Below are 25,706 nucleotides of genomic sequence, written 5' to 3'. Positions count from 1 at the left end.
GGGTGACATTGACACAAGAGATGTGGAGTCAGTATGGATAGAACTAAGGAATTGTAAGGGTAAAAAGACCCTAACGGGACATCTATAGGCCCCCAAAACAGTTGCCTGGATATAGGGTGCAAGTTGAATCAAGAGTTAAAATTGGCATGTTGTAAAGATAATGCTACGGTTGGTATGGGAGATTTCAACATGCAGGTAGACTGGGAAAATCAGGTGGGTACTGGACCCCAAAAAATAGAGTTTGTGGAGTGCCTCAATGATAGATTCTTTGAGCAGCTTGTACTGGAGCCTACCAGGGAGAAGGCAATTCTGGATTTAGTGTTGTGTAATGACAGGATTTGATAAGGGAACTTGAGGTTAAGTAGCCATTAGGAGCTAGTGACCATAATATAATAACTTTTAATCTACAATTTGAGAGGAGAAGGGTAAATCGGGGGTGTCGGTGTTACAATTGAACAAAGGGGACTATGGGGCCATGAGGGAGGAGCTGGCCAAAGTTGACTGGAAAGATACACAAGCAGGGATGGCAGAGGAACAACAATGGCAGGTATTTCTGGCAATAATACAGAAGGTGCAGGATCAGTTCATTCCAAAGAGGAAAAAAGATTCTAAAAGGGCGACTGTGGCTGACAAGGGAAGTCAGGGACAGTATAAAAATATAAGAGAAGTACAACATAGCAAAGATGAGCGGGAAGTCAGAGGATTGGGTAATGTTTAAAGAGCAACAGAAGATAACTAAAAATAAAATACAGGGAGAAAAGATGAGGTACGAAGGGAAGCGAGCCAATAATATCAAGGAGGATAGTAAAAGCTTCTTTAGGTCTGTGAAGAGGAAAAAATTAGTTAAGACCAAAGTTAGACCATTGAAGACTGAAAAGTGTGAATTTATTATGGGAAACAAGGAAATGGCAGACGAGTTGAACAGGTACTTTGGATCCATTTTAACTAAGGAGGACACAAACAATCTTCCTGATGTACTAGCCAGAGGATCTGGGGTGACGGAGGAACTGAAGGAAATTCACATTAGGCAAGAAATGGTGTTGGGTAGACTGATGCGACTGAAGGCTGATAAATCCCCAGGGCCTGATAGTCTGCATCCCAGGGTACTTCAAAAAGTGGCTCAAGAAATCGTGGATGCATTGGTGATTAATTTCCAATGATCTACATATTCAGGATCAGTTCCTGTGGATTGGAGGGTAGCTAATGTTATCCCACTTTTTAACAAAGGCAGGAGAGACAAAATGGAATTATAGACCAGTTAGCCGGACATCGGTGGTGGGGAAGGTGCTGGAGTCAATCATAAAAGATGAAATAGCGGCACATTTGGATAGCAGTAACAGGATCGGTCCGAGTCAGCATGGATTTACAAAGGGGAAATCATGCTTGACTAATCTTCTGGAATTTTTTGAGGATGTAACTAGGAAAATGGACAAGGGAGAGCCAGTGGATGTAGTGTACCTGGACTTTCAGAAAGCATTTGATAAGGTCCCACATAGGAGATTAGTGGGCAAAATTAGGGCACTAAATTGTATTGGTGGTTGAGTGCTGACATGGATAGAAAATTGGTTGGCAGACAGGAAACAAAGAGTAAGGATTAATGGGTCCCTTTCAGAATGGCAGGCAGTGACTAGTGAGGTGCCGCAAGGCTCGGTGCTGGGACCACAGCTATCTACTATATATTAATTATTTAAATGAAGGGATTACAAGGAACATTAGCAAATTTGCGGATAACACAGCTGGGTGGCAGAGTGAACTGTGAGGAGGATGCTATGAGAATGCAGGGTGACTTGGGCAGGTTGGGTGAGTGGGCAGATGCATGGCAGATGCAGTTTAATGTGGATAAATGTGAGGTTATCCACTTTGGTAGCAAAAATAGGAAGGAAGATTATTATTTAAATGGTGTCAAGTTGGTAAAACGGGAAGAACAATGGGATCTGAGGCTGGAAGGCCGGAAGGCGGAGTAGATCTTGGAGGTTGCCGAGAGGGAGGCTGTGAAAAGTGGGCTTCATATTTATTTAACCTGGGGGCAGCTTTGAAGTGACAGTCGGGTGTGGGAGTAGGAAGGAGGGAGACACTGTGTGAGAGAGACAGGCGGACAGAGACGGAGACGGACACGGAGGGGGAGAGAGAGAGAGGGAGAGACGGTGAGAGAGAAAGAGAGAGACTGAGAGAGAAAGAGAGAGAGACTGAGGGAGAAAGAGAGAGACTGAGGGAGAAAGAGAGAGACTGAGAGGGAAAGAGAAATAATTTAGGTGTATTAGTATCATGTGCACCGAGGTGCAGTGGAAAACTTTTTATGAGGAGAGAAAGTGTGAGTGAGGGAGAGGGAAAGGGAGGCGAATCAAAGGGAGGGGGGAAGTCAGAGGGAGGAGGAAGAATATCGCAAGGGGCACGAAGCGGAGGGGCTCTCGAGAGCGTGGCGGAATTCTAGAGGCCCATGGCTTCAGGGAGTGGTGGGGCTGATGGTGATGGGTGGCAGATTGTAGGTAAGGTAAAGGGGGGCTCTAAGAGAGAGGCATCGAGCGAAAGACCCGAAATGTCAGGAGACGAAGGAAGTAAATTTAGGAGAACTAGAATTATTGAAGAATTCGTCGTGCTGTTTAAAGTTAAAGGAACAAATCAAGGAGATGCAGGATTTAGAGCAGTGAATCCATTAAAAATTACCACCGCTTTGGAGAGCCAGATAGGCAGGGACTTTCAGGCCAAGATTCTGTATAATGGGATGTTAAGAGTTTGTTGCAAAGACAGAAAACAGTTTAATGATGCTAGGGGTGTGGGGAAATTGGTGGTCAAGGTGGAGAGTTTGGTCCCTAGAGGAAGACAGCAGGGAATAAAGGGAGTGGTGTATGGGATGTATGATGGCTTGTCTGAGAAGGAGATCTTAGAAGATGTTAAGGGGGCCCAGGTAATTGATGTTGTGAGATTTAAGAGTAGGAATGGAGTCAGGGACCCGCCGGTCCTGCTTACGTTCAAAGATGGAGTACTGCCACAGAGAGTGTTTCTTGGGAGTATGGCGTATCAAGTGAGGGAGTACATTAAACCACCGTTGTGCTGCTATAACTGTCAGAGGTTTGGACATGTTGCTGGGTCTTGTCGGGGTAAAAGAAAGTGCGCAAAGTGCGGTGGAGATTCTTGCAATACAAAATTGCAAGGCAGAGGTGATGAAGCCGAATTTTAGTTAAAAATATAAGAAGATATTAAATTGGCTTCTGGGCTAGCTTACAGCTTATATTTAGTCTCAAATTAGGCTTGCCTCAGGTTGCGGTGTGTGAGATAATAAATCCTATAACATTGTCTCCCAAGTGACAAGCAGAGAGGAGAAGCTAGAGAGATCTCTTTGAGATAAGATGTCGTAAACCAAATGGCCAATGTTTATGAGGGACCAAGTGACTCGAGAGAGGAACCAGGGAAGTAGAAAGATAAGAGGCTGTAAACCAAGTGTCCTATGTTTATGAGGGACCAAGTGACAGAGGAAGCAGTGAAAGAGCTAGGGTGATCTCTTTGAAGATAAAATGACCTAAACCAAATGGCCAATGCTTTTAGTATATCTTGTACCATGTAAACAAAATGCCTTTGATGTGATGAATTCTGTGGAAACCTTTTGCTGTACCTCTGACCATGACTAATGTCTGTGGAATGTGCTAAGGGGACAAAAAAAAACTATTTAATGCAATGTAATTCTGTTGTTCAGAGAAGTGGACCGAGGACAGTCGAGTGTCTGTATCGGTCACTTAGCTGGAATTCTCGCTCCCTTCCATCGGCCGATGTTAAGTAAAGTTTTGAACTGGTCTACCAAACAGTTTGTGTGGTGTCTGTTTATTAAGAAGCGAACCTGTTTAGTTGTTAAGAAAAGTAGCTTTTTCAGAGGCTCCTAAGTGCCCTAACTGTGATGGGGATCATGCAGCAGGGTTTCATGGTTGTGAGCGCTTTGTTCAGGCGAAGCGAGTGCAGGATGTGAAGGATCAGAACAATGTGTCATATGCAGAGGCAGCTCAAAGGATGGCTAGAGAACACGGAGATGTGAGCGCTGGGACTAGAGTGGTGCTAGGAAGCCAGATCACTGTGCCAAACTTGCCGTCGGCTTTTCCATCTGACATGTTGATTTTTAATAAGGAGTCATTTCTGTCTTTTGTTTCTGATGTGCTGGTAGGAGCTAAGAAAGCAGCTAACCGGTCAGATATCATCAGGTTAGTGGTGGGGGCAGCTGCAAGGTTCCTCAGTGTAAAGCAGTTGCCAGAAAAGTTGCATCAATACATGACGGAGAGTCAGTGTATGGAGAGGTCACAGTTGTCGAGAGCTAGCAGTATGGAGTATGTCAGTGAGGTGGATGATGGTGATCCTCATTAACACCATAATGTTTTATATACTTCAATGGAACGCCCGGAGTCTGATTGGAAATGGTCAAGAGTTAAAGAGATTTGTTGATGAATTTAAAGAAGCACCAGAATTAATATGTATCCAAGAGACATGGTTAAAGCCCTGTCTAGATTTTGTAATCCCAGGTTATGAATGTGTGCGATTAGATAGGTCTGATAGATCAGGTGGGGGTTGTACAACTTTTGTTAAGACTGGGTTGCAGTATAGGAAAGTTGACGTTAATTCTAATCTTGAGGTTTTGGCTGTGGAGGTTTGGAGCAGCCAGAATTCTATCACTGTGATAAATTATTATAACCCCTGTCAACCCTTGATATTGTCAGATGTTGATGAGATAATGGAAAAGGTAAGGTGTCCTGTTATATGGATTGGAGACTTTAATGCGCATAATCCTTTATGGGGTAGTGATCACAGGGATAAAAATGGTGTTATTGTTGAAGAATTTCTAGACAAGTATGAGTTGGTATTGTTAAATGATGGAAGGCCGTTTAGGTATAATATTGTGAGAAACACCTGCAGCCACATAGATTTATCAATTGCTTCATCAAATTTAGCAAGAATTGGTGAATGGGATGTAATGGATAGATATACACTGGGTAGTGATCATTATCCAATTTTATGTAGGTTTGGTAGGGATTTGAGGAGAGAAGTGGTAAAGAAAGTCCCTAGATATAACTTTTCTCAGGCCAAATGGGATACATTCCAAGAGAAGGCTCAAAGTTTAGTTGGAGAGGTTAATAGTGAGGGTTCTGTAGATAGTTGGAATACTTCCATTAGTCTCATGATTCATGAGGCAGCTTGTTGTACTATTCCTGTGAAGCAGGAACCTAGGTCCCGTATGTCTGTTCCTTGGTGGAATAAAGAATGTGATGAAGCTGTAAGGAATAGGAATATAGCCTATCGAAAATTAAGAAAGTATCCAATTTTGGTCAATGCAATGGAGTACAAGCGGCTAAGGGCAGTAGCAAGACGAGTTGTAAAGGATGCAAAGAGGAATAGTTGGAGGAAGTTTTGTGGTACGCTAGGCCTGGAAACTCCAGTAAGGCATTTGTGGTCAGCTGTGCGTAGAATGTCAGGAGTATACAAAAGAAGTTTGTTACCAGTGTTGCAGAAGGGTGAGGTGGTAGCAGTCTCCAATAAGGAACAAGCAGACATGTGTGTTGACAGTTTTCAAGCAGTGCATAGATCAGAGAGCATGGGAGTGGAGAGGTGTAGAAAGAGAACTGAGCTGATGGCAGTTAATCAGTGGAAGCTGGAGAGGAGTTTAGTAAATGATAATACCTTTAATCTGTTTTTTACCATAAAAGAGTTGAAGGATGCAATTATGTCTGGGGCAAATACCACCCCGGGGAGAGATAGGTTGTCGTATGAGTTATTTAAACATCTGGATGATACTGTACTTGATGAAATCTTAGCTTTGTTTAATACTGTGTGGGCAGAGGGTTATTTACCAAAGGAATGGAAACATGCAGTCGTGGTCCTTATTTTAAAACCAGGCAAAGAGGCATCTGACCCTAGTTCATATCGCCCTATAGCGCTCACAGCAGTGCTCTGTAAAATTATGGAGAGGATGGTAACCAACAGACTAGTTTATTTTTTAGAAACCAGAGGACTATTTGTTGATGTACAGAATGGCTTTAGGAATGGAAGGTCTACAATGGAGTCTGTATCAGTTTTGGATCAGGATATTAAAAGGGCATTTAGAAGCAAGGAAACAGTAGTGAGTGTATTCCTTGATATTGAGAAGGCATATGATTCTTTGTGGAAGGAGGGATTAATGATTAAAATTTTTGACTTGGGAGTCAGGGGACGAATGTTCAACTGGATTAAGGATTTTTTATTGAATAGAACAATACAAGTAATGGTTGGTAGTGTCAGCTCAGAGACTGTAGAAATAGAGAATGGAACCCCGCAGGGAAGTGTTATCAATCCAGTTTTATTTAATATCATGATAAACAACATATTTTGTAAATTAGAGAGAGGATTTGGTCTGTCTTTGTTTGCAGATGACGGGGCCATCTGGAAAAGAGGTCGTAATGTAGAGTTTGTTTTAAAACAGATTCAAAGAGTGTTAGTGTCTGTAGAGGAATGGGGGAACACATGGGGCTTTAAAATCTCTGCCTCTAAGACTAAATATATGGTATTTGGTTTTAAAAGAAAGTTACCTAAGTTAGGGCTGTATATGTATGGGTCTCTATTGGAGAAGGTAAAGGTTTTTAAGTTTTTGGGTGTTTGGTTTGAAGAGCGTATGACTTGGGCTGTGCATGTAGGTAAAATTGTGTTGAAGTGTGAAAAAGTTCTGAATGTTATGAGAAGTCTGGTTGGGTGTGAGTGGGGGGCCAACAGGGAGACAATGCTGCTAATTTATCAGGCCATGATCAGATCTTCTCTTGACTATGGGTGTTTTGTGTATGGGTCTGCGTCTAAAACTGTTCTGGCTAGGCTAGATGTGTTGCAGGCAAAGGCTTTGAGGCTTTGCTGTGGAGCCTTCAGGACTTCCCCAGTCCCTGCCCTGATTGTTGAAATGGGAGAAATGCCCTTATGGTTAAGGCGCATTAAGCTAGGGTTACATTACTGGGCTAAACTTTGTGGGTGTAATGATACCTTCCCAGCAAGGTGTTTGTTGCAAGAGGTTGATGATGGTAACAAATATAACACATTTTTTGTCATTATAAATCAGTGGGCTTGGAAGCTGGGTTTGGAACAAGGGGGTATTATAGAGCATACAATAAGGCTACCTGTGCCCCATTGGGTTCTTCCTGAACTGTTTATTGAGCTTGCTTTTCTTCAGGAAAAAGATAAGCACGAGGTGACTCCAAGAATAGTGGAATATCTTAATTCAATCAGTGAGAGCACATTGATTGTTTTTACAGATGGATCTAAAGATCCAGTTAGTGGGAGAGCTGGGTTTGGAGTGTGGGTTGAAGATTGGCCGGCGCATTTCTGATGGAAGCTCTGTTCTCACGACTGAATTAATGGCAATTCAATGGGCTCTATGGTGAATTGAGGAAGCCAGTTTTAGAGAAGTCATTATCTGTTCTGATTCTGCAGCTGCTCTTGAAACTTTAAGAGTAGGGAAATCTAAAGCTCGTCCTGACATTCTAAATGAAATCTTGAGTGTGTTTTCTAGAATTGGGTTTGCGTGTAACATCACTTTTTGCTGGGTTCCCGGGCATGCTGGGGTGAGGGGGAATGAGCAGGTGGACCTCATAGCAAAGGAGAGTTTAAGAAGAGAAATAGATCTCCATGTATCATTGGGGAGAGTGGAACTGAGAGAAATAATTAAAGAGGGCTTAACAAAAGAATGGCAGAGAGGATGGGAAATGGAAGTCAGGGGTAGACACTACTTTTCTATACAATCTGAAGTTAGGAAAATATGTTTCTGTACATCTCTGTCCCGTAGGGACTCAGTTAAACTGTGTAGATTGAGGTTGGGACACTGTGGGTTAAATTACTATTTGTGCATTGTAGGGAAACATGTTTCTGGCTTGTGTGAATGTGGGAGTAATGAGACAGTTAAGCATGTTTTCCTAGAATGTTAAAAGTACAGGGTAGAAAGAAAAGTATTGTTTGTTAGACTGACAGGACTTGGAGTTGAGGCTTTTTCTGTTTTATCTCTGTTTGGACACAGTGAGAAACATCAACTGATATCCAGGGCTGTTCTTCAATTCCTGCAAGTTACAGGACTGTATGTAAGAATTTAGTTCAAACTTTGACCTGTGGAGGGCAGTAATACGCTTAGCAGCGTCTACACTGCCGGAATCCTACAAGAAGAAGAAGTAGAACAACGGGATCTGGGGGACCTTGTTTATCGGTCAATGAAAGTAAGCATGCAGGTACAGCAGAATGCGAATGGCATGTTGGCCTTCATAACAAGAGGAGTTGAGTATAGGAGCAAAGAAGTCCTTCTGCAGTTCTACAGGGCCCTAGTGAGACCACAACTGGAGTATTGTGTGCAGTTTTGGTCTCCAAATTTGAGGAAGGGCATTCTTGCTATTGAGGGAGTGCAGCGTAGGTTCACAAGGTTAATTCCCGGGATGGCGGGACTGTCATATGCTGAGAGAATGGAGCGGCTGGGCTTGTATACTCTGGAATTTAGAAGGATGAGAAGGGATTTTATTGAAACATATAAGATTACTAGACTAAGTCCCAGATTACTAGACTAAGATTACTAGACTATTCTGGAGAGCTAGTATGGGTGTTGTGGGCTGAAGGGACAGGTTTCCAGAGGGCTAGTATGGACATTGTGGGCCAAATGGATTCTTGGGGTGGCAGCTCAGTCACTCAAGCCTGATGCGCTGGCAGCTTAGTCACGGCTGGTGGGCTGCCAGTTGACTCACGGCTATTCCTTGATATTCTCTTACAAGCAGTGTGCAAGGCCACCAAATTCAAGTGCAGTTTCATACCACTTCAAGTAGGTGCAAGGCCACCAAATTCAGGTGCAGTTTCCTACCACTTGAAGCAGGGTGCAAGGCTACCGAATTCAAGTACAGTTTCCGACCACTTCAAGCAGGGTGTAAGGCCACCAAATTCAAGTGCAGTTTCATACCACTTCAAGCAGGGTGCAAGGCCACCAAATCCAAGTGCAGTTTCATACCACCTCAAGCAGGGTGCAAGGCCACCAAATTCAAATGCAGTTTCATACCATTTCATGCAGGGTGCAAGGCCACCACATTCAATTGCATTTTCATACCATTTAAGCAGGGTGAAACCACCATAACATCACCATAAAACCACACAAAACATCACACTCACAGTTCAGTAGACATTCAGTGTGTTCAGTTGATTCACAGCTCAGACAGTCGTGACCTCTCCCTCCCCCATCTTGCAGAGACTGAGCCACACCCACACTTCCGAGTTTTATAATCCCTCCCCCCTCCCACCGGAAGGGGCATGGCCTTCATGGCGCGATTGACAGGAGAGATTCTCAAAATGTTTTAAACACAATTATTTTTAATTCATGTGAAAAATCCTCTGCCCCTGATCAGCGGAGGTGGACTGAGTAAGATGGCCAAAAATCACCGCCGTAAGTGGTAGCGTTTTATCTAAAATCAATATAGAGTGCAAACAGGAAGTTGTCAAGTTTCCACCACCAACAGCCATTTGCAGTGCTTCACTTCGAACCAGCCACCACCAACAGCCATTTGCAGTGCTTCATGGAAACATGGAAACATAGAAACATAGTAAATAGGTGCAGGAGTAGTCAATTCGGCCCTTCGAGCCTGCACCACCATTCAATATGATCATGGCAGATCATCCAACTCAGTATCCTGTACCTGCCAGTGCCTCCATAACCCCTGATCCCTTTAGCCACAAGGGCCACATCTAACTCCCTCTTAAATATAGCCAATTAACTGGCCTCAACTACATTCTGGCAGAGAATTCCACAGATTCACCACTCTCTGTGTGAAAAATGTTTTTCTCATCTCAGTCATAAAAGACTTCCCCCTTATCCTTAAACTGTGAGACCCCTTGTTCTGGACTTCCCCAACATCTGGAACAATCTTCCCGCATCTAGCCTGTCCAACGCCTTAAGAATTGTGTACGTTTCTGTAAGATCCCCCTCTAAATTCAATCAATCAATCAATCAATCAATCAATCAATCAACCTTTATTGTCATCTTGCAAGCAACAGTTGTACAGTGCAAAATTCTAGCAAGTACAAGCCGAGTCTATCCAGTCTTTCTTCATATGAAAGTCCTGCCATCCCAGTAAACAGTCTGGTGAACCTTCTCTGCACACCCTCTATGGCAAGAATGTCTTTCCTCAGATTAGGAGACCAAAACTGTAAACAATACTCCAGGTGTGGTCTCACCAAGGCCCTGTGCAACTGCAGTAGAACCTCCCTGCTCCTATACAGAAATCCTTTTACTATGAATGCTAACATAGCATTTGCTTTCTTCACTGCCTGCTGCACCTGCATGCCTACTTTCAATGACTGGTGTACCATGACACCCAGGTCTCGTTGCATCTCCCCTTTTCCTAATCGGCCACCATTCAGATAATAGTTTACATTCCTGTTCTTGCCACCAAATAGTCTACTTTCTTGTTCTTATCCACATTATACTGCATCTGCCATGCATTTGCCCACTCACCCAACCTATCCAAGTCATCTTGCAGCCTCCTAGCATCCTCCTCACAGCTAACACTGCCCCCCAGCTTCGTGTCATCCGCAAACTTGGAGATGTTGCATTCAATTCCCTCGTCCAAATCATTAATATATATTGTAAATAGCTGGGGTCCCAGCACTGAGCCTTGCGGTACCCCACTACTCACTGCCTGCCATTCTGAAAAGGACCCGTTTACTCCTACTCTTTGCTTCCTGTCTGCCAGCCAATTCTTTATCCACATCAATACCGAATCCCCAATACCGTGTGCTTTAAGTTTGCATACTAATCTCTTATGTGGGACCTTGTCAAAAGCCTTCTGAAAGTCCAGATATAACACATCCACTGGTTCTCCCTTATCCACTCTACTAGTTACATCCTCGAAAAATTCTATAAGATTCGTCAGACATAATTTACCTTTCATAAATCCATGCTGACTTTGTCCAATGATTTCACCACTTTCCAAATATGCTGCTATCCCATCTTTAATAACTGACTCTAGCATTTTCCCCACTACCGATGTTAGACTAACTGGTCTGTAATTCTGCGTTTTCTCTCTCCCTCCCTTTTTAAAAAGTGGGGTTACATTAGCTACCCTCCAATCCTCAGGAACTACTCCAGAATCTAAAGAGTTTTGAAAAATTATCACTAATGCATCCACTCTTTCTGGGGCTACTTCCTTAAGTACTCTGGGATGCAGCCTATCTGGCCCTGGGGATTTATCGGCCTTTAATCTGTTCAATTCACCTAACACCACTTCCCGACAAACCTGGATTTCACTCAGTTCCTCCATCTCATTTGACCCCCTGCTATTTCCGGCAGATTATTTATGTCTTCCTCAGTGAAGACAGAACCAAACAGAACCAAAGTAGTTATTCAGTTGGTCTTCTTCCCCATGATCAATTCACCTGTTTCTGACTGCAAGGGACCTACATTTGTTTTAACTAATCTTTTTCTCTTCACATATCTATAAAAACTTTTGCAGTCAGTTTTTATGTTCCCTGCCAGTTTTCTTTCATAATCTATTTTCCCTTTCCTAATTAAGCCCTTTGTCCTCCTCTGCTGGACTCTGAATTTATCCCAGTCCTCTGGTAGGCTGCTTTTTCTGGCTAATTTGTATGCTTCATCTTTTGTTTTGATACTATCCCTGATTTCCCTTGTTATCCACGGATGCACTACCTTCCCTGATTTATTATTTTGCCAAACTGGGATGAACAATTGTTGTAGTTCATCCATGCAGTCTTTAAATGCCTTCCATTGCATATCCAACGTCAACCCTTTAAGAATCACTTAAAAGCTTCACTTCAAACCAACCACATTTTCATTTTCAAACCACATTAAGGGGACTCAAGGTCAGTAAAACCACACTCACAGTTTAGTAGACATGTGTTCAGTGTTATTCACAGTTCAGATTGAGAGACATGACCCTCTCGCTCCCCCATCTTGCAGATACTGACTGAGGCACTCAACACTTCCGGGTTTTATAGTCCCTCCAGAAGGGGCGTGGCCTTCAGGAGAGAGAATCTCAACATTTTATAAACACTAATAACTCTTTTATTTTTCCTCGATGGGAAAACTCCTCTTATCCTGCACAACGGAGGGGGGCTCTGAGTAAGATGGCCAAAAATCACAGCCGTAAGTGGCAGCTTTTTTTCTAAAATCAATATACAGAACAACAGGAAGTGGCCAAGATCAGACTTTTAGTAATATAGATCAAGGGTTTGGACATGCTAGAGGCAGGAAACATGTTCCCAATGTTGCGGGAGTCTAGAACCAGGGACCACAGTTTAAGAATAAGGAGTAAGCCATTTAAAACGAAGATGAGGAAACACTTTAATCACAGAGAGTTGTGAGTCTGTGGAATTCTCTGCCTCAAAGGCCAGATCTCTGGATGTTTTCAAGAGAGACCAAGATAGGGCTCTTAAAGATAGCAGAGTCAGGGGATACGGAGAGCAGGCAGGAATGGAGTATTGATTGTGGATGATCAGCCATGATCACATTGAATGGCGGAGCTGGCTTGAAGGGCCGAATGGCCTACTCCTGCACCGATTGTCTATTGTCTGTTGTTTATTGGTTAGTAATGAAGCACCAGTTTCCCAGGAAAACGAATTTTAAGTGATGAAACATTGATTCAGAACACCTGTTTGGCAGGGAATCTACTCAGGAATCAAAACCATATTGCTATCTACCTGCATCTGTATATATGACATGACAAAAACGGCATAGCTTGCTCAGTGTGCCCTGGCCTATGTGATCTCCCAATTGCCAAACACTTTAACTCTCTTTTCCATTTCAACACTGGCCTTTCTGTCCTGGGCCTCCTCCATTGTCAGAGTGACTTTCTAAATGGAGGAACAGCATCTCATATTTCACTTGGGCAGCTCACAAACCAACGGTATGAATACTGATTTCAAAAGACGCCGCAAATCGGAAACCCCAGATCCAAAAGACAGCGGACACCCGGAAACCCCAGCTCCAAAAGGCAGCAAGCTCCCTCTCTGTGTCCCTCTCTCTGCCTCTGTGTCCCTCTCCGTGTGCCTCTGTGTCCCTCTCCGTGCCTCTGTGTCCCTCTCCGTGCCTCTGTGTCCATCTCTCTGCCTCTCTGTCCATCTCTCTGCCTCTGTGTCCCTCTCCGTGTGCCTCTGTGTCCATCTCTCTGCCTCTGTGTCCATCTCTCTGCCTCTGTGTCCCTCTCTCTGCCTCTGTCTCCCTCTCTGTGTGCCTCTGTGTCCTTCTCCGTGTGCCTCTGTGTCCATCTCTCTGCCTCTGTGTCCCTCTCCGTGCCTCTGTGTCCCTCTCTCTGCCTCTGTCTCCCTCTCTGTGTGCCTCTGTGTCCCTCTCCGTGTGCCTCTGTGTCCCTCTCTCTGCCTCTGTGTCCATCTCTCTGTGTGCCTCTGTGTCCCTCTCCATGCCTCTGTGTCCCTCTCTGGGTTGCCTCTGTCTCCCCCCACTCTGCCTCTGCGTCCCTCTCTGTGCCTCTGTGTCCTTCTGTGTCCTTCTCTGTGCCTCTGTGTCCCTTTCTGTGCCTCTGTGTCCCTCTCTCTCTATCCCCCTACCTCTCTAGCCGCCCCTGCGAGTTGGGGGCTATGCGTGAGTGGATAGGGTGGGGCATGGGGTAAAAGGAGTGAATGAATAATATTAATATATCAATTGTGGTGTTTAATGAGTGTGTGTGGGTGGTGGTTAGTGTGTGTGTTTGTGTGTGTGAGAGGTTGGTTTGTGTGTGTGTGTGTGTGTGTGTGTGTGTGTGTGTGTGTGTGTGTGTGTGTGTGTGTGTGTGTGTGTGTGTGTGTGTGTTTGTGTGTGTGAGATGTTGGTTAGTGTGTGTGTGACGCCACAGGCCGTCCCCTCCCCGTCCCCTCCCCTCGCAACCGTGCATTGAGGGAACGGGACCTAATGGGTCCCACTTGCTTTAGTATCAACTATCCCTTGCATCCCCTCACTCTCCATCCCTCCCCCACCCAAGTCACATAGTTCCACTATCATCCTGTTGAGTTTCATTGTCCGTATAACTCCTTGTTACCTTGCCCACAGCCAACAAAGGCTCCACCTTTCCTTGATCATCTTCACTTTTTTGCATAACTTTCATTCATGTGCTCTATATATCACTGTCTATATCTCTTGTTTCCCTTTCCCCTGACTCTTTAAGGGTCTCGACCCAAAAAGTCACCCGTTCCTTTTCCCCGCAGATGCTGCCTTACTCCTGCTTTTGTCTATCTTTAGTTTAAACAAGCATCTAAAGTTCCTTCCCACATATAGCTGGACTTTATCCATTGTGCAATAAAATATAAATTTACAATTAAATCATCTGTACCGCCCTTTAAATAAAATTAAATAATAAAATATTATTACTTCATATTCATATTCTTGGCCAAAGTTCCAGTAAAGGTTATATCCAGTGATGATATCTCTAGCGGCTAGGATACCTGAAGATTTGCTTGACTGCTTGCAACAGACATGATCTTCAGGAGTCTAATCAGCTCTCCATAATTGACAGGTATGCATTGGCCATGGGCTGGACGTGCCAAAATGATTTGTAAAATAGTTTACTCCAAACTCCATGTACAACACAAGTGGAGAGTCCTGTTGTGTTCAAGCCGGTGAATGAATTGTTTCTGTTCACCCTATTATTTTACTTTGTTTTTCTTCAACTTAGGGCAGCACAATAGCGCAGAGGTAGAATTGCTGCCTTACAGCGCCAGAGAGCCGGGTTCGATCCTGACTATGGGTGCTATCTGTACGGAGTTTGTACGTTCTCCCTGTGACCACATGGGTTTTCTCCAGGTGCTCCGGTCTCCTCCCACACTCCAAAGATGTACAGGTTTGCAGATTAATTGGCTTTGGTAAAATTGTAAGTTGTCCCTAGTGTGTAGAATAATGTTAGTGTGCGGGGATCGCTGGTCGACATGTACCTGGTGGACTCTGCGCAGTATCTCTAAAATCTATAAAGTCTGGGTGCAACTACAGAATGGCTAGGAGCACCAGGAGACAATGGCCCTGTCAAGTCAACATCAGATATGAGCCGGTGTCAGCATCTGCAGTGTATGAATAGCCTTGGTAATCATCTGGGGAAGAGGCTGAATATTATTCATGCTTTAATCTATGCAAAGAATGCCCATCAGCCCACTGATGTTTATGGAATGGAAACAAACTCGCTGCAGCACTGTGCATTTACCAGTTTGTTTCAAACAACTCTTGCGGCCCAGATAACTCTAATATTACAATAATGTTATACGGTCGTCTGACGTGGCGTGATCGCTATTCCACATGACGGTGCTCGGGTGCTTCTCCAGCTCACCAGTAATGGTGCTCTGCTTCAGCAGCAGCTCCAGCATCTCCAGCTTCTCCATCTTCATTGATTCCAGCTCAGATTCATGTTTGCCTTCCATTTCCAGGACTTTCGGCTCCAGAACGCTGAATGCAAGAAAACAACATGGAGAAATGAGAAATTTTAAAAAAACCCTTCATACTGATAATGTGTAGGTAAGAACTGCAGATGCTGGTTTAAATCGAAGGTAGACACTAAATGCTGGAGTAACTCAGCAGGACAGGCAGCATCTCTGGAGAGAAGGAATGGGTGATGTTTCGGGTCGAGACCCTTCTTCACACCGAAGTCTGAAGAAGAGTCTCGGCCCAAAACGTCGCCATTCCTACTCACCAGACATGCTGCCTGTCCCGCTGAGTTACTCCATCATTTTGTGTCTACCTTCATACTGATAACTTATCTAAGTAATTCTGGGCCTCCGACAATGTTCAAAGTTAAATCCCATGTTTGTGTCACTTTCCCCAGCAAGCATGGGATGGGATTTCTTTGAAGCTAATAAATAGTTTAAAGGGAGACTGGTAAATCAAATTATTTATTCCAAATAGGAAGAAAGATTCTAAGAGGTAAGAGGCAATAATGGCTGGTAAAGGAAGTCAAGGACAGTATAAAAATAAAAGAGAAATATAGTATAGCAAAGATGAGCGGGAGCCAGAGGATTGGGCAACATTTAAAGAGCAACAGAAGATAACCAAAAAGGGGAGTTATACGGGGGGAAAAGATAAGGCACAAAGGTATGCTAGCCAAGAATACAAAGGAGGATAGTGAAAGCTTCTTTATGTATGTGATGAGGAAAAAAATAGTTAAGACAAATGTGGGTCCCTTGAAGACAGAAACAGGTGAATTTATCATGGGGAACAAGGAAATGGCAGACGAGTTGAACAGGTACTTTGGATCTGTCTTCACTAAGGAAGACACAAACCATCTTCCCGATGTACTGGTGGCCAGAGGATCTGGGGTGACGGAGGAACTAAAGGAAATTCACATTAGGCAGGTAATCGTGTTGGGTAGACTGATGGGACTGAAGGCTGATGAATCCCCAGGGCCTGATGGTCTGCATCCCAGGGTACATAAGGAAGTGGCTGATCATTTTCCAATGTTCTATAGATTCAGGATCAGTTCCTGTGGTGGAAGGGGTTGTGGGGGAGGGGGGTTATGGGGGAGGGGGCTGTGGGGGAGGGTGTGTGTGGCGGGGGGAAGATGTCTATGTGGGCAGGAGGGGTGTGGGAGCGGGGAGGATTTGTGTGTGGGGGGGCATGTGGGGCGGAGGGGTTGTGGGGGCGGGGTGTGTGTGTGTGTGTGTGTGTGGGCGGGTGTGGTGTGCGGGTGGGGGGGGTAGTGGGGGCGGGGCAGTGTTAGGCGGGGAGGTGTGTGGGGCGGGGGTGTGTGTTAGGCGGGGGGGTGTGTGGGGCGGGGGTGTGTGGGGCGGGGGGTGTGTGGGGGGGGGGTGTGTGGGGGGGGGGGGTGTGGGGGGGGGGTGTGTGTGGGGAGGGGGGGTGTGTGGGGGGGGGGGGGTGTGTGGGGAGGGGGGGTGTGTGGGGGTGGGGGGTGTGTGGGGGGGGGTGTGTGGGGAGGGGGGGGTGTGTGGGGAGGGGGGTGTGTGGGGGGGGGTGTGGGGGGGGGGTGGTGTGGGGGGGGGGGTGTGTGGGGGGGGGGGTGGGGAGGGGGGTGTGTGGGGAGGGGGTTGTGTGTGGGGAGGGGGGGTGTGTGGGAGGGGGGGGGGGGGGGGGGGGGTGGGGGGGGGGGTGGTGTGGGGAGGGGTGTGTGGGGAGTGAGGGTGTGGGGTGGGGTGGTGAGTGTGTGGGGTGGTGAGTGTGTGGCGGGGGGAGTGTGTGGGGGGGGGGTGGGTGGGGGGGGGGGTGGGTGGGGAGGGGGTGTGGTGGGGGGGGGGGGAGGGGGGGTGTGTGGGGGGAGGGGGGGTTGTGGGGAGGGGGGGGGTGGGGGAGGGGGGTGTGTGGGGGGGGGGGTGTGTGGGGAGGGGGGGTGTGTGGTGGGGGGGGTGGGTGGGGGGGGGGTGTGGGGAGGGGGGGGTGTGGGGGGGGGGGGGTGTGGGGGGGGGGTGTGTGTGGGGGGGGGGGGGTGGGGAGGGGGGGTGTGGGGGGGGGGGGGTGTGGGGGGGGGGGTGGGGTGTGGGGGAGGGGGGTGTGGGGGGGGGGGTGTGTGGGGGGAGGGGGTGTGGGTGGGGGGGGTGTGGGGGGGGGGGGTGTGGGTGGGGAGGGGGGTGTGTGGGGAGGGGGGGTGTGGGGGGTGGGGGGTGTGGTGGGGGGGGGGGGGTGGGGAGGGGGGGTGTGGGGGGGGGGGTGTGTGGAGGGGGGGGGTGTGGGAGGGGGGTGTGTGTGGGGGGGGGGGTGTGTGGGGAGGGGGGGGGGTGTGGGGGGGGGGGGGTGGGTGGGGGGTGGTGTGGGGGGAGGGGTGGGTGTGGGGAGGGGGGGGTGTGTGTGGGGAGGGGGGTGTGTGGGGAGGGGGGGTGTGTGGGGGGGGTGTGTGTGGGGAGGGGGGAGGGTGTGTGGGTTCGGGGGGGGAGGGGGTGGGTGTGGGGGGGGTGTGTGTGGGGGTGTGGGGAGGGGGTTGTGTGTGGGGAGGGGGGGTGTGTGGGGAGGGGGTGTGTGGGGAGGGGGGGTGTGTGTGGGGAGGGGGTGTGTGGGGAGGGGGGTGTGTGGGAGGGGGTGTGTGGGGGGGGGGTGTGTGGGGGGGGGGGTGTGGGGAGGGGGTGTGTGTGGGGAGGGGTTGTGTGTGGGGAGGGGGGTGTGTGTGGGGGGGGGGTGTGTGTGGGGAGGGGGGGTGTGTGGGGAGGGGGTGTGGGTGGGGGGGGGGGTGTGTGGGGGGGGTGGTGTGGGGGGGGGGGTGTGGGGGGGGGGGGGGGTGTGTGGGGCGGGGGTGTGTGTGGGGCGGGGGTGTGTGTGGGGCGGGGGTGTGTGTGGGGCGGGGGGGTGTGTGGGGCGGGGGTGTGTGTGGGGCGGGGGTGTGTGTGGGGCGGGGGGGTGTGTGGGGCGGGGGGGTGTGTGGGGCGGGGGGGTGTGTGGGGCGGGGGTGTGTGTGGGGACAGACGATTGTGGGGGAGGGGTGGGGTTGAGGGGGCGAGGGGGTTGTGGGGGGTTTGGGGATTGTATGGGGTTGGGTTGTGGGGGCCAGGGAGGGTTGTGTGGGTGGGTTGGGGGTCGGGGGATTGTGGGGGTGGGGGGTTTGTGGGGGTGGGAGGGGGTGTATGAGGTCAGGGGATTGTGGGTGTGGGGGGGGGTGGTACAGGCGGGGGGGGGGGGTTGTAGAGATGGAGAGGTTGAGTGGGGAGGTTGTGGGGGGCGGGTTTGGTTGTGGGGGGGTGGGGGGGGATGGTGAGCGCGGGGGGATTGTGGGGGAGAGGGCTTGTGGGGGAGGGGGCAGTGAGCTCGGAGGAAAGACGGGGGAAGAGCCATGGGGGAGGGGAGCATCACGGGGGAGGAGCCAACGAGGGGAACCAGAGGGATATTAGCTGGAATTGGAGGTGTTATGGGGACTCACAGCGGGCGCTGGTCGCTGGTCGTTCTCCTCTGTCAGGAAGAGCGTCTCCACTTTCCGTTTGGCAACAATGAGTCCCCAACGCTGGGCTGCCACTTGGGGCTGGGCAGCTGCTTGGGGCGGGGCTGGTACTTGGGGCATGGGCTGCTTGGGGCGGTGCTGATTTGGGCAGGGCAGCTGCTGCTTGTGGCAGGGCTGCCACTTGGGGCTGGGCAGCTGCTGCTTGTGACAGGGCTGCCACTTGGAGCTGGGCAGCTGCTTGGGGCGGGGCTGCTGCTTGGGGCTGGGCTGCTGCTAGGGGCGGGGCGGGGCTGGGCTGCTTCGGGTCCCTCCGAAAGTCCGGTTAGATACCTCCGCTGTCCACCCTCAGCTCCGATAAAGACGCGACGGCGCAGGAAGATGCGGACTGTCCCGGGGAGTGACAGGGGAAGTGACTAATCCGCGTGGAGCCGACTGGCAGGATTAGAAATCGATCTGCGCACGTGCGTTTAAAAAAAAAAATTAAACCTCACTAACATTTGCGATATTCAACCGATTGTAACAAAACTGGGTGCAATCGCTGCGCAGGAGAACGGTGAGTGAACTGGCGAAAAATCGCAGTGCTATCACGAACCATTTTTGCGCAAATAGAAAGACCACCAAACCGGAAGATAACATGATCAGAGTTTTAGTCATGTATAGATGAAATAGCGGCACATTTGGATAGCAGTAACAGGATCGGTTGGAGTCAGCATCGATTTACGAAGGGGAAATCATGCTTGACTAATCTTCTGGAATTTTTTGAGTATGTAACTAGGAAAATGGAAAAGGGAGAGCCAGTGGATGTAGTGTACCTGTAACTTTCAGAAAGCGTTTGATAAGGTCCCACATAGGAGATTAGTGGGCAAAATTATAACACATGGTATTGGGGCTAGGGTGCTGACATGGATAGAAAATTGGTTGGCAGACAGGAAACAAAGACTAGGGATTAACGGATCCCTTTCAGAATGGCAGGCAGTGACTAGTGGGGTACCGCAAGGCTCGGTGCTGGGACCGCAGCTATTTACAATATACATTAATGATTTCGATGAAGGGATTACAAGTAACATTAGTAAATTTGCAGATGACACAAAGCTGGGCGGCAGTGTGAACTGTGAGGAGGATGCAGGGTGACTTGGACAGATTGGGTGAGTGGGCAGATGCATGGCAGATGCAGTTTAATGTGGATAATTGTAAGGTTATCCACGTTGGTGGCAAAAACAGGAAGGCAGATTAGTACCTGAATGGTGTCAAGTTAGGAAACTGGGAAGTACAATGGGATTTGAGGGTCTTTGTTCATCAATCACTGAAAGTAAGCATGCAGGTACATCAGGCAGTGAAGAAAGCTAATGGCATGATGGCCTTCATAACAAGAGGAGTTGAGTATAGGAGCAAAGAGGTCCTTCTGCAGTTGTACAGGGCACTAGTGAGACCACACCTGGAGTATTGTGTGCAGTTTTGGTCTCCAAATTTGAGGAAGTACATTCTTGCTATTGAGAGAGTGCAACGTAGGGTCACGAGGTTAATTCCCAGGATGGCTGGACTATAAAGAAGGACAGTAAAAGCTTCTTTAGATATGTTAAGGGAAAAAGAGTAGCAAAGTTAAATGTGGGTCCCTTGAAGGCAGACACGGGTGAAATTATTATGGGCAACAAGGAAATGGCAGAAGAGTTGAATAGGTACTTCGGATCTGTCTTCACTAAGGAAGACACAAACAATCTCCCAGATGTACTGGAGGACAGAGGATCTAAGGGGGTAGAGGAACTGAAAGAAATTTTCATTAGGCGAGAAATAGTATTGGGTAGACTAATGGGACTGAAGGATGATAAATCCCCTGGGCCTGATGGTCTGCATCCCAGGGTCCTCAGGGAGGTGGCTCTAGAAATAGTGGACGCATTGGTGATCATTTTCCAATGTTCAATAGATTCAGGATCAGTTCCTGTTGATTGGAGGATAGCTAATGTTATGCCACTTTTCAAGAAAGGAGCGAGAGAGAAAACGGGGAATTACAGACCAGTTAGCCTGACTTCGGTGGTGGGAAAGATGCTGGAGTCAATTATTAAGGAGGTAATAATGGGGCATTTGGATAGCAGTAAAAGGATTAGTCCAAGTCAACATGGATTTATGAAAGGGAAACCATGCTTGACTAATCTACTGGAATTTTTTGAGGATGTGACAAGTAAAATGGATGAAGGGGTGCCAGTGGATGCAGTGTATCTAGACTTTCAGAAAGCCTTTGCTAAGGTCCCACACAGAGACTGGTGACTAAAATTAGAGCACATGGTATTGGGGGGTAGGGTGTTGACATGGATAGAAAATTGGTTGGCAGACCGGAAGCAAAGAGTAGGAGTGAACGGGTTCTTGTCAGAATGGCAGGCAGTGGCGAGTGGAGTGCCGCAAGGTTTGGAAGAGGGAATTAGGAGCAACACAGGCAAGTTTGCAGATGACACAAAACTGGGTGGCAGTGTGAACTGTGAAGAGGATGTTAGGAGGTTACAGGGTGACCTGGACAGGTTGAGTGAGTGGGCAGATGCGTGGCAGATGCAGTATAATATAGATAAATGTGAGGTTATCCACTTTGGCGGCAAAAACAAGGGGGCAGATTATTATCTCAATGGGGTTAGGTTAGGTAAGGGGGAGATGCAGCGAGACCTGGGCGTCCTTGTACACCGGTCACTGAAAGTTGGCTTACAGGTACAGCAGGCAGTGAAGAAAGCTAATGGAATCTTGGCCTTCATAACAAGAGGATTTCTGTATAGGAGTAAAGAGGTTCATCTGCAGTTATATATGGCTCTGGTGAGAACACATCTGGAGTATTGTGCACAGTTTTGGTCTCCTAATTTGAGGGAGGACATCCTTGTGATTGAGGCAGTGCAGCGTAGGTTCACGAGATTGATCCCTGGGATGGCGGGACTGTCATATGAGGAAAGATTGAAAAGACTAGGCTTTTATTCACTGGAGTTTAGAAGGATGAGGGGGATCTTATGGAAACATATAAAATTATAAAAGGACTGGAAAAGCTAGATGCATGAAAAATGTTCCCTATGTGGGGCGAGTCCAGAACCAGGGGCCACTGTCTTAGAATAAAGGGGAGGTCATTTAAGACTGAGGTGAGAAAAAACTTTTTCACCCAGAGTTGTGAATTTATGGAATTCCCTGCCACATAGGGCAGTGGAGGCCAAGTCACTGGATGGATTTAAGAGAGAGTTAGATAGCGCTCTTGGGGCTAGTGGAGCCAAGGGATATGGGGAGAAGGCAGGCACGGGTTATTGATAGGGGACGATCAGCCATGATCACAATGAATGGCGGCGCTGGCTCGAAGGGCCGAATGGTCTCCTCCTGCACCTATTTTCTATGTTTCTATGTTTCTGTGAATGTCATATGTTGAAAGAATGGAGCGACTGGGCTTGTGTACACTGGAAATTAAAAGCATGAGTGGGGATCTAATTAAAACATATAAAATGATTAAGGGATTGGACGCGCTAGATGCAGGAAACATATTCCCGATGTTGGTGGAGTACAGAACCAGGGGCCACAGTTTAAGAATAAGTGGTAAGCCATTTGAAAAGGAGATGAGGAAACACTTTTTCACCCAGAGAGTTGTGAATCTGTGGAAGATCTCGGCCTCAGAAAACAGTAGAGGCCAATTCTCTGGATGTTTTCGAGTTCTTAAAGATAGCAGAGTCAAGAGATATGGAGAGAAGGCAGGAACTGGGTACTGATTGTGGATGATCAGCCATGATCAGTGAATGGCGGTGCTGGCTCGAAGGGCTGAATGGCCTACTCCTGCACCTATTGTCTATAAGACTTCAACAACCAGAAATTGTTCATTGATCACGTTGCATTCTTATCATAAAAAACTGTTACTCTTTTTCAAAACCACACAAAGTGCTAGAGTAACTCAACGGATCAGGCAGCATCTCTGGAGAACATGAATAGGTTACATTTCACAGAGTGCTGGAGTAACTCAACGGGTCAGGCAACATCTCTGGAGAACATGAATAGGTTACATTTCACAGAGTGCTGGAGTAACTCAACGGGTCAGGCAACATCTCTGGAGAACATGAATAGGTGACGTTTCATAGAGTGCTGGAGTAACTCAACGGGTCAGGCAGCATCTCTGGAGAACATGAATAGGTTACATTTCACAGAGTGCTGGAGTAACTCAACGGGTCAGGCAACATCTCTGGAGAACATGAATAGGTTACATTTCACAGAGTGCTGGAGTAACTCAACGGGTCAGGCAACATCTGTGGAGAACATGAATAGGTTACATTTCACAGAGTGCTGGAGTAACTCAACGGGTCAGGCAGCATCTCTGGAGAACATGAATAGGTGACGTTTCGGGTCAAGAGCCATCTTCAGACGTTTTATATTGTCAGGTAATATACAAGTGATCAATGTCTGAAAAAGCCATGGTGACATTGCAACGAAAGTAGCTCCATATCAAGTTTAGTTTCACAGGATGAAGACTTAAGCAATAGTGGGACCATGCGGTTTAAAAAAGGTTTTTAATGCATTTATGTTACAAAATAAATTGGGGCAGCATGGTAGAGTTGCTGCCTTACAGGGCCAGAGACCTGGGTTCAAAACTGACTATGGGTGCTGTCTGTATGGAGTTTGTACGTTTTCCCTGAGACTACGTGGGTTTTCTCCGGGTGCTCCGGTTTTGGTAATTTGTTTTCGGTAAAAATAGTAAATTGTCCCTAGAATGTCAGATAGTTCTAGTGTACGGGGATCGCTGGTTGGTGTGGACTCGGCGGGTACGAGGGCCTGTTTCCGCACTGTATCACTAAACTAAACTAAACTAAATTAGTATATAGCGTATATGGGAGAAAGATAATCTCCAGAGGAATACCTTTGAATGCATTTTGTTGTACGGGTCACTGCCCATGTAGTAATCGCCGTTAGAAAGTGGATACCACTGTGTTGAACCACTGTGGTTGGTATAATGTACAGCAATGTGTACATTTGCCCAGGCATTTCAAATGGAAGATTAAAAAACTCAGATAGTTACAGGAACAGATTCACTGATAGGCCGGAACAGGTAAGAACAGCGATTCTTTCATCTGAAGGAGATATTAACCAGATGAACAATACTATTGGATTGATCATTGTCATCAGTTTCATGGCCATCATTACTGATAGCAATTTACCTTTTTTTAAATCGGTTTTGCTTTTATGAATATAAATTCTCCAACTGCCATGATGAGGTTTCAACATACACCTACAAATGTTTAGTCCAGCTCTGGGTGACTAATTTGAGAACTTAACCATTGCACTATCACTGTGATGAAGCAGGGAGAGATTTTGAATGTAATATGGTTGGTCACGGAGGTCTGGAGTGACAGCTATGATTTTATTAAGGACAAACCGGGGAAACTGGACATTTGAACTCAGTATTTCTGGCATTGTTTGGTTTGTTCTCCAAATGTTATTCTTGATTCAAATGAGTTTAAAAACTGTTATCCTTTATTTAAGATTATCCAAAATAATATTTTGCTAATAGGACAGGAGAATGAGTGCTTACATTTTCAAAGACCCAATCCAAAGGCTTCTGCTTGGTCCTAGATGATATCAATGTCTATTGGGACTGCCTAGGGATGTTGTGCTTTAGAAAGCAATGCTGTTGTGGACAATCTTTCATTCAGCTTATGACTGATCTATACTTCAACTTCATTACCAGGCTTCAATCCGAGTGTCCCGATACCTGCACCATGCAATTTATACATCTCAGTCATGATGTATGCTGTAGCTTTGGGAGCAACAACAGCAGCAGCAGCAGGAGGAGATTAGCAAGAGATTCGACTGATTGGCTCTAGCCCAAGTGGGAGGAGAGAAGTGAGTCAGTGCTGGGAAAACAATTGAAAACTGAGGAATTTGGTTTGTAAATTGGTAAATCAGGCAATTTATCAGTCAATTTAAGTAAGACTGCTCTTAGGGAGCGGCCTTGTGAGTGAGCGGCCTTGTGAGGAAAGTGCCCTGTGAGGAAAGTGCGAGTCTTTGGCTCGAGAGTCTTCGGAGAGGAGGCTGAGGAGAGGAGACTACGCAAAACACTGCAGAGGGAGAGACGAAAGAAGGAGATGTCAGACAAGCTGATTCAGTGTGATGCTTGCAGTATGTGGGAGGTCAAGGACACCGCTGGTGCCTCTGTCTGCTACAAATGCGAAAAGTGCATCCAGGTAGAGCTCCTGAAGGGCCGTGTTGGGGAACTGGAGAAGCAAGTGGATGACCTCCGGTTCGTCCGAGAAACGGAGTCGTTCCTCGACAAGTCCTACAGTACGATTGTTACACCTAAGGTACTGGAAGAGAGAAGGTGGGAGACAGTGAGAACGGGAGGGAAGCATGGAATGCCAACGTCCCCGGGGGTTGTACCTCTTGTGAACAGGTACACCCACTTAGAAGCTGTCGGGACAGAAGAGGTGTTTACACTGGGCGGCGGACTGGCTTGTGATGCGAATAGGGCTGTTGAGCCAAAACCAAAAAGGCCTAAGGCAGGCAACGCCATTGTAGTAGGAGACTCCATTGTGAGAGGTACGGACAGGGGTTTCTGCGGCAACAGACGGGATGCGAGGATGGTGTGCTGCCTTCCTGGTGCCAGGATCCAGGATGTCACGGACAGAGTGCAGAAAATCCTCAAGGGCGAAGGTGAACATCCGGAAGTGGTAGTGCATGTCGGCACAAACGATGTCGGAAAGAAGGGGATGAATATTCTGCAGCGTGACTTTAGAGAGCTCGGAAAAATGCTGAAAAGCAGGACCTCCAGGGCTGTTATCTCCGGTTTGCTTCCAGTTCCTCGTGCTGGCGAGAGCAGGAACAGGGAGATACGGGACCTGAACGTGTGGCTGAGGAACTGGTGCACGGGGCAGGGATTTAGATTCTTAGATCACT

General features: G+C 47.4%; 1 long non-coding RNA gene across 1 annotated transcript; it reads left to right on the top strand.

Annotated features, from left to right (window-relative positions):
- Nucleotides 1–721: 721 nt before the first annotated feature.
- LOC116969255 lies at nucleotides 722–16,068 on the top strand. The gene is made up of 2 exons (XR_004410696.1): nucleotides 722–766; nucleotides 16,029–16,068. It is a non-coding gene; the product is annotated as an uncharacterized LOC116969255 (long non-coding RNA).
- Nucleotides 16,069–25,706: the final 9,638 nt, after the last annotated feature.

Source organism: Amblyraja radiata, unplaced genomic scaffold, assembly GCF_010909765.2.
Source record: "Amblyraja radiata isolate CabotCenter1 unplaced genomic scaffold, sAmbRad1.1.pri S135, whole genome shotgun sequence".
In the NCBI taxonomy this organism is placed as follows: Eukaryota; Metazoa; Chordata; class Chondrichthyes; order Rajiformes; family Rajidae; genus Amblyraja; species Amblyraja radiata.
This window is presented reverse-complemented; position numbering and strand designations above follow the sequence as displayed.